The sequence below is a fragment of the Eubalaena glacialis genome, chromosome 19 (genome assembly GCF_028564815.1).
Source record: "Eubalaena glacialis isolate mEubGla1 chromosome 19, mEubGla1.1.hap2.+ XY, whole genome shotgun sequence".
Taxonomy (NCBI): domain Eukaryota; kingdom Metazoa; phylum Chordata; class Mammalia; order Artiodactyla; family Balaenidae; genus Eubalaena; species Eubalaena glacialis.
In genome coordinates this window covers 929,322-941,355 of record NC_083734.1, presented here as the reverse complement: position 1 = coordinate 941,355, position 12,034 = coordinate 929,322, and positions in this window count along the sequence as shown.

Genomic DNA, 12,034 nt, shown 5'->3' with positions numbered 1-12,034 from the left:
CTCTGCACGTTTGTGAATTGCAGTGCCTCTGAGCTCCATTTGTATCCTCGCTTTTTTGGGAGCTGGCCGCAAAAGCGCAGGATTGCTTCAGGCCCTATTTTGGTTCTGGGGGGCAGGCTGAGCCTGTGGTTCATTCTTCTTCCTGATGGGAAAATGGAGTGACCTGTGCCTGTCCCAACACCTAGGGCTAGTCTCTCGTTGGTTCCCCGTTTTCCCGTTCATCCTTAGGACAAATTGCAACCTGTACGAAACAGGAGGTTAAAGGTGCTGATTCTCCAAGTAGGGAGATGTTTAGTCAAGCGGCTGGAATGGCGAACCCGAGCACAAGGCGAGGAGAAATGAGGTGCGTTTTAGAAACCTTTCCCGATCTCACGGCATACCATCTTCTGGGTTTCCCATGCATGTTTTGATGGAGGAAGATGCCCTTGTACCTGGAGATTTGAGACCCATGTGGTGGGTACCCCGCGGTGTTACTTTAAAGTATCTGGGTTTGCTCACCCAACCTCACCAATCCTCTCAGCCCCAAGAGTGTCCAGCCTTATGTCTCATCCAGCTGTGGGTCTAGATATGGTCAATCCAGGTTGCATCAGAGACCCTGAACGGATTTTGTAAGAATTTCTCTCTCTTTCACTGTCTTTGTTTTGTTGGTTTTTTTAAGTAATTTATGTTTAGAATGGGGCTTGGCTGCTTTTTCCTGCTGTGTTTATGCCGCTTTCCACCCTCTTGATTCACTTGCAGAGAGATATCGATACATGGGTTTTCAGATTCTTACGAGTCAGATATATTCTTGTGCGGTGACTAGGGGGTGTTGAGTCCAGTTCACTGAGCAGGGAGTAGGCCTTGTCTATTACATATTTGGCTTATGGAGCGGTCTCTGAGCTAATTTCAAACCCTTGTTTTATGCATCACCCCACCTCACCTTTCCCGTTCAGCAGCCATAGTGTGTCTTCTAAAGGTGTGATTCTGTTCTGTTTTGTAATTCAGTTCAAGTGTAGCGATTTTGACATTCCCTCTATAAGCGATATCTTAGGATAAGTGTCTTTTTCTGTGTGACTTATTTCACTTAGACTGATCGTCGCTAAATCCACTCATCATGCTTCCAACTGCCTTATGACATTGATTTCATGGCTGAGTGAAATTCCATTGTGCCAAGTCCCACCATTTCTTTATCCATTTTTCTCTTTCCTGGGATATTGAAGGTGTACCGAAGTGGAGGTTCTTGGATACAGAGCAGCCGTCAAGTTTGGGGTGCCTGTGTCTTGTTGATTTTTAGTTTTCCCGATTTATACACCCATGAGTGGAAGTGCCCTATGCTCTCTAAGCTGTGTTTATTACTTGTTTCAGGACACACCGTACACTTCTCCAGAGTGCCTGTTGGCAAATTACATCCCGCCCATCAGCGTAGCAAGGCTCCCATGTCTCCATGGCCTGTCCTGCTTTTCTGGTTTTTACACATTTTTCAGCATGGCCCTTTTGACCGAGGGCAAGCGAGACTTCTTTGTAGCGCTGATTTGCCCTTCCGGCTTGCTTGGTTGGCCAAAAAGGGCGTATGCGTTTTTTCCTGAATATATTCAGGAAAAAACGCATACGCCCTTTTTGGCCAAGGGCATCATTGTCAACGTTTTGCCGCTTTTCATGTGCTTTAAAGGCGAGTCGAATCTACCTCCTGAAATCTGTTTCCTGCAAATCTGCCTTGCTTTCAAATCCTCTTCGTTGCCTTCCCTCAATATATTTGTGGACGAGAGTTCTCATTTATAACTCTGCACGTTTGTGAATTGCAGTGCCCCTGAGCTCCATTTGTCCACTTGCTTTTTTGGGAGCTGGCCGCAAAAGCGCAGGATTGCTTCAGGCCCTATTTTGGTTCTGGGGGGCAGGCTGAGCCTGTGGTTCATTCTTCTTCCTGATGGGAAAATGGAGTGACCTGTGCCAGTGCCAACACCTAGGGCTAGTCTCTCGTTGGTTCCCCGTCTTCCCGTTCATCCTCAGGACAAATTGCAACCTGTACGAAACATGAGGTTAAAGGTGCTGATTCTCCAAGTAGGGAGATGGTTAGTCAAGCGGCTGGAATGGCGAACCCGAGCACAAGGAGAGGAGAAATGAGGTGCGTTTTAGACATCTTTCCCGATCTCACGGCATACCATCTTCTGGGTTTCCCATGCATGTTTTGATGTAGGAAGATGCCCTTGTACCTGGAGATTTGAGACCCATGGGGTGGGTACCCCGCGGTGTCACTTTAAAGTATCTGCGTTTGCTCACCCAACCTCACCAATCCTCTCAGCCCCAAGAGTGTCCAGCCTTATGTCTCATCCAGCTGTGGGTCTAGCTATGGTCAATCCAGGTTGCATCAGAGACCCTGAACGGATTTTGTAAGAATTTCTCTCTCTTTCACTGTCTTTGTTTTGTGGGTTTTTTAAAGTAATTTATGTTTAGAATGGGGCTTGGCTGCTTTCCCTTCTGTGTTTATGCCGCTTTACACCCTCTTGATTCACTTGCAGAGAGATATCGATACATAGGTTTTCAGATTCTTACTAGTCAGATATATTCCTGTGCGGTGACTAGGGGGTGTTGAGTCCAGTTCACTGAGCAGGGAGTAGGCCTTGTCTATTACATATTTGGCTTATGGAGCGGTCTCTGAGCTAATTTCAAACCCTTGTTTTATGCATCACCCCACCTCACCTTTCCCGTTCAGCAGCCATAGTGTGTCTTCTAAAGGTGTGATTCTGTTCTGTTTTGTAATTCAGTTCAAGTGTAGCGATTTTGACATTCCCTCTATAAGCGATATCTTAGGATAAGTGTCTTTTTCTGTGTGACTTATTTCACTTAGAATCATCGGACCTAAATCCACTCATCATGCTGCTAACTAGCCTTATGACATTGATTTCATGGCTGAGTGATATTCCATTGTGCCAAGTCCCACCATTTCTTTATCCATTTTTCTCTTTCCTGGGATATTGAAGGTGTACCGAAGTGGAGGTTCTTGGAAACAGAGCAGCCGTAAAGTTTGGGATGCCTGTGTCTTGTTGATTTTTAGTTTTCCCGATTTATACGCCCATGAGTGGAAGTGCCCTATGCTCTCTAAGCTGTGTTTATTACTTGTTTCAGGACACACTGTACACTTCTCCAGAGTGCCTGTTGGCAATTTACATCCCCCCCATCAGCGTAGCAAGGCTCCCATGTCTCCATGGCCTGTCCTGCTTTTCTGGTTTTTACACATTTTTCAGCATGGCCCTTTTGACCGAGGGCAAGCGAGACTTCTTTGTAGCGCTGATTTGCCCTTCCGGCTTGCTTGGTAGTCCAAAAAGGGCGTATGCGTTTTTTCCTGAATATATTCAGGAAAAAACGCATACGCCCTTTTTGGCCAAGGGCATCATTGTCAACGTTTTGCCGCTTTTCATGTGCTTTAAAGGCGAGTCGAATCTACCTCCTGAAATCTGTTTCTTGCAATTCTGCCTTGCTTTCAAATCCTCTTCGTTGCCTTCCCTCAATATATTTGTGGACGAGAGTTCTCATTTATAACTCTGCACGTTTGTGAATTGCAGTGCCCCTGAGCTCCATTTGTCTCCTCGCTTTTTTGGGAGCTGGCCGCAAAAGCGCAGGATTGCTTCAGGCCCTATTTTGGTTCTGGGGGGCAGGCTGAGCCTGTGGTTCATTCTTCTTCCTGATGGGAAAATGGAGTGACCTGTGCCAGTGGCAACACCTAGGGCTAGTCTCTCGTTGGTTGCCCGTCTTCCCGTTCATCCTCAGGACAAATTGCAACCTGGAAGAAACAGGAGGTTAAAGGTGCTGATTCTCCAAGTAGGGAGATGTTTAGTCAAGCGGCTGGAATGGCGAACCCGAGCACAAGGAGAGGAGAAATGAGGTGCGTTTTAGAAACCTTTCCCGATCTCACGGCATACCATCTTCTGGGTTTCCCATGCATGTTTTGATGGAGGAAGATGCCCTTGTACCTGGAGATTTGAGACCCATGTGGTGGGTACCCCGCGGTGTTACTTTAAAGTATCTGGGTTTGCTCACCCAACCTCACCAATCCTCTCAGCCCCAAGAGTGTCCAGCCTTATGTCTCATCCAGCTGTGGGTCTAGATATGGTCAATCCAGGTTGCATCAGAGACCCTGAACGGATTTTGTAAGAATTTCTCTCTCTTTCACTGTCTTTGTTTTGTTGGTTTTTTTAAGTAATTTATGTTTAGAATGGGGCTTGGCTGCTTTTTCCTGCTGTGTTTATGCCGCTTTCCACCCTCTTGATTCACTTGCAGAGAGATATCGATACATGGGTTTTCAGATTCTTACGAGTCAGATATATTCTTGTGCGGTGACTAGGGGGTGTTGAGTCCAGTTCACTGAGCAGGGAGTAGGCCTTGTCTATTACATATTTGGCTTATGGAGCGGTCTCTGAGCTAATTTCAAACCCTTGTTTTATGCATCACCCCACCTCACCTTTCCCGTTCAGCAGCCATAGTGTGTCTTCTAAAGGTGTGATTCTGTTCTGTTTTGTAATTCAGTTCAAGTGTAGCGATTTTGACATTCCCTCTATAAGCGATATCTTAGGATAAGTGTCTTTTTCTGTGTGACTTATTTCACTTAGACTGATCGTCGCTAAATCCACTCATCATGCTTCCAACTGCCTTATGACATTGATTTCATGGCTGAGTGAAATTCCATTGTGCCAAGTCCCACCATTTCTTTATCCATTTTTCTCTTTCCTGGGATATTGAAGGTGTACCGAAGTGGAGGTTCTTGGATACAGAGCAGCCGTCAAGTTTGGGGTGCCTGTGTCTTGTTGATTTTTAGTTTTCCCGATTTATACACCCATGAGTGGAAGTGCCCTATGCTCTCTAAGCTGTGTTTATTACTTGTTTCAGGACACACCGTACACTTCTCCAGAGTGCCTGTTGGCAAATTACATCCCGCCCATCAGCGTAGCAAGGCTCCCATGTCTCCATGGCCTGTCCTGCTTTTCTGGTTTTTACACATTTTTCAGCATGGCCCTTTTGACCGAGGGCAAGCGAGACTTCTTTGTAGCGCTGATTTGCCCTTCCGGCTTGCTTGGTTGGCCAAAAAGGGCGTATGCGTTTTTTCCTGAATATATTCAGGAAAAAACGCATACGCCCTTTTTGGCCAAGGGCATCATTGTCAACGTTTTGCCGCTTTTCATGTGCTTTAAAGGCGAGTCGAATCTACCTCCTGAAATCTGTTTCCTGCAAATCTGCCTTGCTTTCAAATCCTCTTCGTTGCCTTCCCTCAATATATTTGTGGACGAGAGTTCTCATTTATAACTCTGCACGTTTGTGAATTGCAGTGCCCCTGAGCTCCATTTGTCCACTTGCTTTTTTGGGAGCTGGCCGCAAAAGCGCAGGATTGCTTCAGGCCCTATTTTGGTTCTGGGGGGCAGGCTGAGCCTGTGGTTCATTCTTCTTCCTGATGGGAAAATGGAGTGACCTGTGCCAGTGCCAACACCTAGGGCTAGTCTCTCGTTGGTTCCCCGTCTTCCCGTTCATCCTCAGGACAAATTGCAACCTGTACGAAACATGAGGTTAAAGGTGCTGATTCTCCAAGTAGGGAGATGGTTAGTCAAGCGGCTGGAATGGCGAACCCGAGCACAAGGAGAGGAGAAATGAGGTGCGTTTTAGACATCTTTCCCGATCTCACGGCATACCATCTTCTGGGTTTCCCATGCATGTTTTGATGTAGGAAGATGCCCTTGTACCTGGAGATTTGAGACCCATGGGGTGGGTACCCCGCGGTGTCACTTTAAAGTATCTGCGTTTGCTCACCCAACCTCACCAATCCTCTCAGCCCCAAGAGTGTCCAGCCTTATGTCTCATCCAGCTGTGGGTCTAGCTATGGTCAATCCAGGTTGCATCAGAGACCCTGAACGGATTTTGTAAGAATTTCTCTCTCTTTCACTGTCTTTGTTTTGTGGGTTTTTTAAAGTAATTTATGTTTAGAATGGGGCTTGGCTGCTTTCCCTTCTGTGTTTATGCCGCTTTACACCCTCTTGATTCACTTGCAGAGAGATATCGATACATAGGTTTTCAGATTCTTACTAGTCAGATATATTCCTGTGCGGTGACTAGGGGGTGTTGAGTCCAGTTCACTGAGCAGGGAGTAGGCCTTGTCTATTACATATTTGGCTTATGGAGCGGTCTCTGAGCTAATTTCAAACCCTTGTTTTATGCATCACCCCACCTCACCTTTCCCGTTCAGCAGCCATAGTGTGTCTTCTAAAGGTGTGATTCTGTTCTGTTTTGTAATTCAGTTCAAGTGTAGCGATTTTGACATTCCCTCTATAAGCGATATCTTAGGATAAGTGTCTTTTTCTGTGTGACTTATTTCACTTAGAATCATCGGACCTAAATCCACTCATCATGCTGCTAACTAGCCTTATGACATTGATTTCATGGCTGAGTGATATTCCATTGTGCCAAGTCCCACCATTTCTTTATCCATTTTTCTCTTTCCTGGGATATTGAAGGTGTACCGAAGTGGAGGTTCTTGGAAACAGAGCAGCCGTAAAGTTTGGGATGCCTGTGTCTTGTTGATTTTTAGTTTTCCCGATTTATACGCCCATGAGTGGAAGTGCCCTATGCTCTCTAAGCTGTGTTTATTACTTGTTTCAGGACACACTGTACACTTCTCCAGAGTGCCTGTTGGCAATTTACATCCCCCCCATCAGCGTAGCAAGGCTCCCATGTCTCCATGGCCTGTCCTGCTTTTCTGGTTTTTACACATTTTTCAGCATGGCCCTTTTGACCGAGGGCAAGCGAGACTTCTTTGTAGCGCTGATTTGCCCTTCCGGCTTGCTTGGTAGTCCAAAAAGGGCGTATGCGTTTTTTCCTGAATATATTCAGGAAAAAACGCATACGCCCTTTTTGGCCAAGGGCATCATTGTCAACGTTTTGCCGCTTTTCATGTGCTTTAAAGGCGAGTCGAATCTACCTCCTGAAATCTGTTTCTTGCAATTCTGCCTTGCTTTCAAATCCTCTTCGTTGCCTTCCCTCAATATATTTGTGGACGAGAGTTCTCATTTATAACTCTGCACGTTTGTGAATTGCAGTGCCCCTGAGCTCCATTTGTCTCCTCGCTTTTTTGGGAGCTGGCCGCAAAAGCGCAGGATTGCTTCAGGCCCTATTTTGGTTCTGGGGGGCAGGCTGAGCCTGTGGTTCATTCTTCTTCCTGATGGGAAAATGGAGTGACCTGTGCCAGTGGCAACACCTAGGGCTAGTCTCTCGTTGGTTGCCCGTCTTCCCGTTCATCCTCAGGACAAATTGCAACCTGGAAGAAACAGGAGGTTAAAGGTGCTGATTCTCCAAGTAGGGAGATGTTTAGTCAAGCGGCTGGAATGGCGAACCCGAGCACAAGGAGAGGAGAAATGAGGTGCGTTTTAGAAACCTTTCCCGATCTCACGGCATACCATCTTCTGGGTTTCCCATGCATGTTTTGATGTAGGAAGATGCCCTTGTACCTGGAGATTTGAGACCCATGGGGTGGGTACCCCGCGGTGTCACTTTAAAGTATCTGCGTTTGCTCACCCAACCTCACCAATCCTCCAAGCCCCAAGAGTGTCCAGCCTTATGTCTCATCCAGCTGTGGGTCTAGCTATGGTCAATCCAGGTTGCATCAGAGATCCTGAACGGATTTTGTAAGAATTTCTCTCTCTTTCACTGTCTTTGTTTTGTGGGTTTTTTAAAGTAATTTATGTTTAGAATGGGGCTTGGCTGCTTTTCCCTGCTGTGTTTATGCCGCGTTACACCCTCTTGATTCACTTGCAGAGAGATATCGATACATGGGTTTTCAGATTCTTACGAGTCAGATATATTCTTGTGCGGTGACTAGGGGGTGTTGAGTCCAGTTCACTGAGCAGGGAGTAGGCCTTGTCTATTACATATTTGGCTTATGGAGCGGTCTCTGAGCTAATTTCAAACCCTTGTTTTATGCATCACCCCACCTCACCTTTCCCGTTCAGCAGCCATACTGTGTCTCCCAAAGGTGTGACTCTGTTCTGTTTTGTAATTCAGTTCAAGTGTAGCGATTTTGACATTCCCTCTATAAGCGATATCTTAGGATAAGTGTCTTTTTCTGTGTGACTTATTTCACTTAGAATCATCGGACCTAAATCCACTCATCATGCTGCTAACTAGCCTTATGACATTGATTTCATGGCTGAGTGATATTCCATTGTGCCAAGTCCCACCATTTCTTTATCCATTTTTCTCTTTCCTGGGATATTGAAGGTGTACCGAAGTGGAGGTTCTTGGAAACAGAGCAGCCGTAAAGTTTGGGGTGCCTGTGTCTTGTTGATTTTTAGTTTTCCCGATTTATACACCCATGAGTGGAAGTGCCCTATGCTCTCTAAGCTGTGTTTATTACTTGTTTCAGGACACACCGTACACTTCTCCAGAGTGCCTGTTGGCAAATTACATCCCGCCCATCAGCGTAGCAAGGCTCCCATGTCTCCATGGCCTGTCCTGCTTTTCTGGTTTTTACACATTTTTCAGCATGGCCCTTTTGACCGAGGGCAAGCGAGACTTCTTTGTAGCGCTGATTTGCCCTTCCGGCTTGCTTGGTTGGCCAAAAAGGGCGTATGCGTTTTTTCCTGAATATATTCAGGAAAAAACGCATACGCCCTTTTTGGCCAAGGGCATCATTGTCAACGTTTTGCCGCTTTTCATGTGCTTTAAAGGCGAGTCGAATCTACCTCCTGAAATCTGTTTCCTGCAAATCTGCCTTGCTTTCAAATCCTCTTCGTTGCCTTCCCTCAATATATTTGTGGACGAGAGTTCTCATTTATACCTCTGCACGTTTGTGAATTGCAGTGCCCCTGAGCTCCATTTGTATGCTCGCTTGTTTGGGAGCTGGCCGCAAAAGCGCAGGATTGCTTCAGGCCCTATTTTGGTTCTGGGGGGCAGGCTGAGCCTGTGGTTCATTCTTCTTCCTGATGGGAAAATGGAGTGACCTGTGCCTGTCCCAACACCTAGGGCTAGTCTCTCGTTGGTACCCGTCTTCCCGTTCATCCTTAGGACAAATTGCAACCTGTACGAAACAGGAGGTTAAAGGTGCTGATTCTCCAAGTAGGGAGATGTTTAGTCAAGCGGCTGGAATGGCGAACCCGAGCACAAGGAGAGGAGAAATGAGGTGCGTTTTAGAAACCTTTCCCGATCTCACGGCATACCATCTTCTGGGTTTCCCATGCATGTTTTGATGGAGGAAGATGCCCTTGTACCTGGAGATTTGAGACCCATGGGGTGGGTACCCCGCGGTGTCACTTTAAAGTATCTGCGTTTGCTCACCCAACCTCACCAATCCTCTCAGCCCCAAGAGTGTCCAGCCTTATGTCTCATCCAGCTGTGGGTCTAGCTATGGTCAATCCAGGTTGCATCAGAGATCCTGAACGGATTTTGTAAGAATTTCTCTCTCTTTCACTGTCTTTGTTTTGTGGGTTTTTTAAAGTAATTTATGTTTAGAATGGGGCTTGGCTGCTTTTCCCTGCTGTGTTTATGCCGCTTTCCACCCTCTTGATTCACTTGCAGAGAGATATCGATACATAGGTTTTCAGATTCTTACGAGTCAGATATATTCTTGTGCGGTGACTAGGGGGTGTTGAGTCCAGTTCACTGAGCAGGGAGTAGGCCTTGTCTATTACATATTTGGCTTATGGAGCGGTCTCTGAGCTAATTTCAAACCCTTGTTTTATGCATCGCCCCACCTCACCTTTCCCGTTCAGCAGCCATAGTGTGTCTCCCAAAGGTGTGACTCTGTTCTGTTTTGTAATTCAGTTCAAGTGTAGCGATTTTGACATTCCCTCTATAAGCGATATCTTAGGATAAGTGTCTTTTTCTGTGTGACTTATTTCACTTAGACTGATCGTCGCTAAATCCACTCATCATGCTTCCAACTGCCTTATGACATTGATTTCATGGCTGAGTGAAATTCCATTGTGCCAAGTCCCACCATTTCTTTATCCATTTTTCTCTTTCCTGGGATATTGAAGGTGTACCGAAGTGGAGGTTCTTGGATACAGAGCAGCCGTAAAATTTGGGGTGCCTGTGTCTTGTTGATTTTTAGTTTTCCCGATTTATACACCCATGAGTGGAAGTGCCCTATGCTCTCTAAGCTGTGTTTATTCCTTGTTTCAGGACACACCGTACACTTCTCCAGAGTGCCTGTTGGCAAATTACATCCCGCCCATCAGCGTAGCAAGGCTCCCATGTCTCCATGGCCTGTCCTGCTTTTCTGGTTTTTACACATTTTTCAGCATGGCCCTTTTGACCGAGGGCAAGCGAGACTTCTTTGTAGCGCTGATTTGCCCTTCCGGCTTGCTTGGTTGGCCAAAAAGGGCGTATGCGTTTTTTCCTGAATATATTCAGGAAAAAACGCACACGCCCTTTTTGGCCAAGGGCATCATTGTCAACGTTTTGCCGCTTTTCATGTGCTTTAAAGGCGAGTCGAATCTACCTCCTGAAATCTGTTTCCTGCAAATCTGCCTTGCTTTCAAATCCTCTTCGTTGCCTTCCCTCAATATATTTGTGGACGAGAGTTCTCATTTATACCTCTGCACGTTTGTGAATTGCAGTGCCCCTGAGCTCCATTTGTATGCTCGCTTTTTTGGGAGCTGGCCGCAAAAGCGCAGGATTGCTTCAGGCCCTATTTTGGTTCTGGGGGGCAGGCTGAGCCTGTGGTTCATTCTTCTTCCTGATGGGAAAATGGAGTGACCTGTGCCTGTCCCAACACCTAGGGCTAGTCTCTCGTTGGTACCCGTCTTCCCGTTCATCCTTAGGACAAATTGCAACCTGTACGAAACAGGAGGTTAAAGGTGCTGATTCTCCAAGTAGGGAGATGTTTAGTCAAGCGGCTGGAATGGCGAACCCGAGCACAAGGAGAGGAGAAATGAGGTGCGTTTTAGAAACCTTTCCCGATCTCACGGCATACCATCTTCTGGGTTTCCCATGCATGTTTTGATGGAGGAAGATGCCCTTGTACCTGGAGATTTGAGACCCATGGGGTGGGTACCCCGCGGTGTCACTTTAAAGTATCTGCGTTTGCTCACCCAACCTCACCAATCCTCTCAGCCCCAAGAGTGTCCAGCCTTATGTCTCATCCAGCTGTGGGTCTAGCTATGGTCAATCCAGGTTGCATCAGAGATCCTGAACGGATTTTGTAAGAATTTCTCTCTCTTTCACTGTCTTTGTTTTGTGGGTTTTTTAAAGTAATTTATGTTTAGAATGGGGCTTGGCTGCTTTTCCCTGCTGTGTTTATGCTGCTTTACACCCTCTTGATTCACTTGCAGAGAGATATCGATACATAGGTTTTCAGATTCTTACTAGTCAGATATATTCCTGTGCGGTGACTAGGGGGTGTTGAGTCCAGTTCACTGAGCAGGGAGTAGGCCTTGTCTATTACATATTTGGCTTATGGAGCGGTCTCTGAGCTAATTTCAAACCCTTGTTTTATGCATCACCCCACCTCACCTTTCCCGTTCAGCAGCCATAGTGTGTCTTCTAAAGGTGTGATTCTGTTCTGTTTTGTAATTCAGTTCAAGTGTAGCGATTTTGACATTCCCTCTATAAGCGATATCTTAGGATAAGTGTCTTTTTCTGTGTGACTTATTTCACTTAGACTGATCGTCGCTAAATCCACTCATCATGCTTCCAACTGCCTTATGACATTGATTTCATGGCTGAGTGAAATTCCATTGTGCCAAGTCCCACCATTTCTTTATCCATTTTTCTCTTTCCTGGGATATTGAAGGTGTACCGAAGTGGAGGTTCTTGGATACAGAGCAGCCGTAAAATTTGGGGTGCCTGTGTCTTGTTGATTTTTAGTTTTCCCGATTTATACACCCATGAGTGGAAGTGCCCTATGCTCTCTAAGCTGTGTTTATTCCTTGTTTCAGGACACACCGTACACTTCTCCAGAGTGCCTGTTGGCAAATTACATCCCGCCCATCAGCGTAGCAAGGCTCCCATGTCTCCATGGCCTGTCCTGCTTTTCTGGTTTTTACACATTTTTCAGCATGGCCCTTTTGACCGAGGGCAA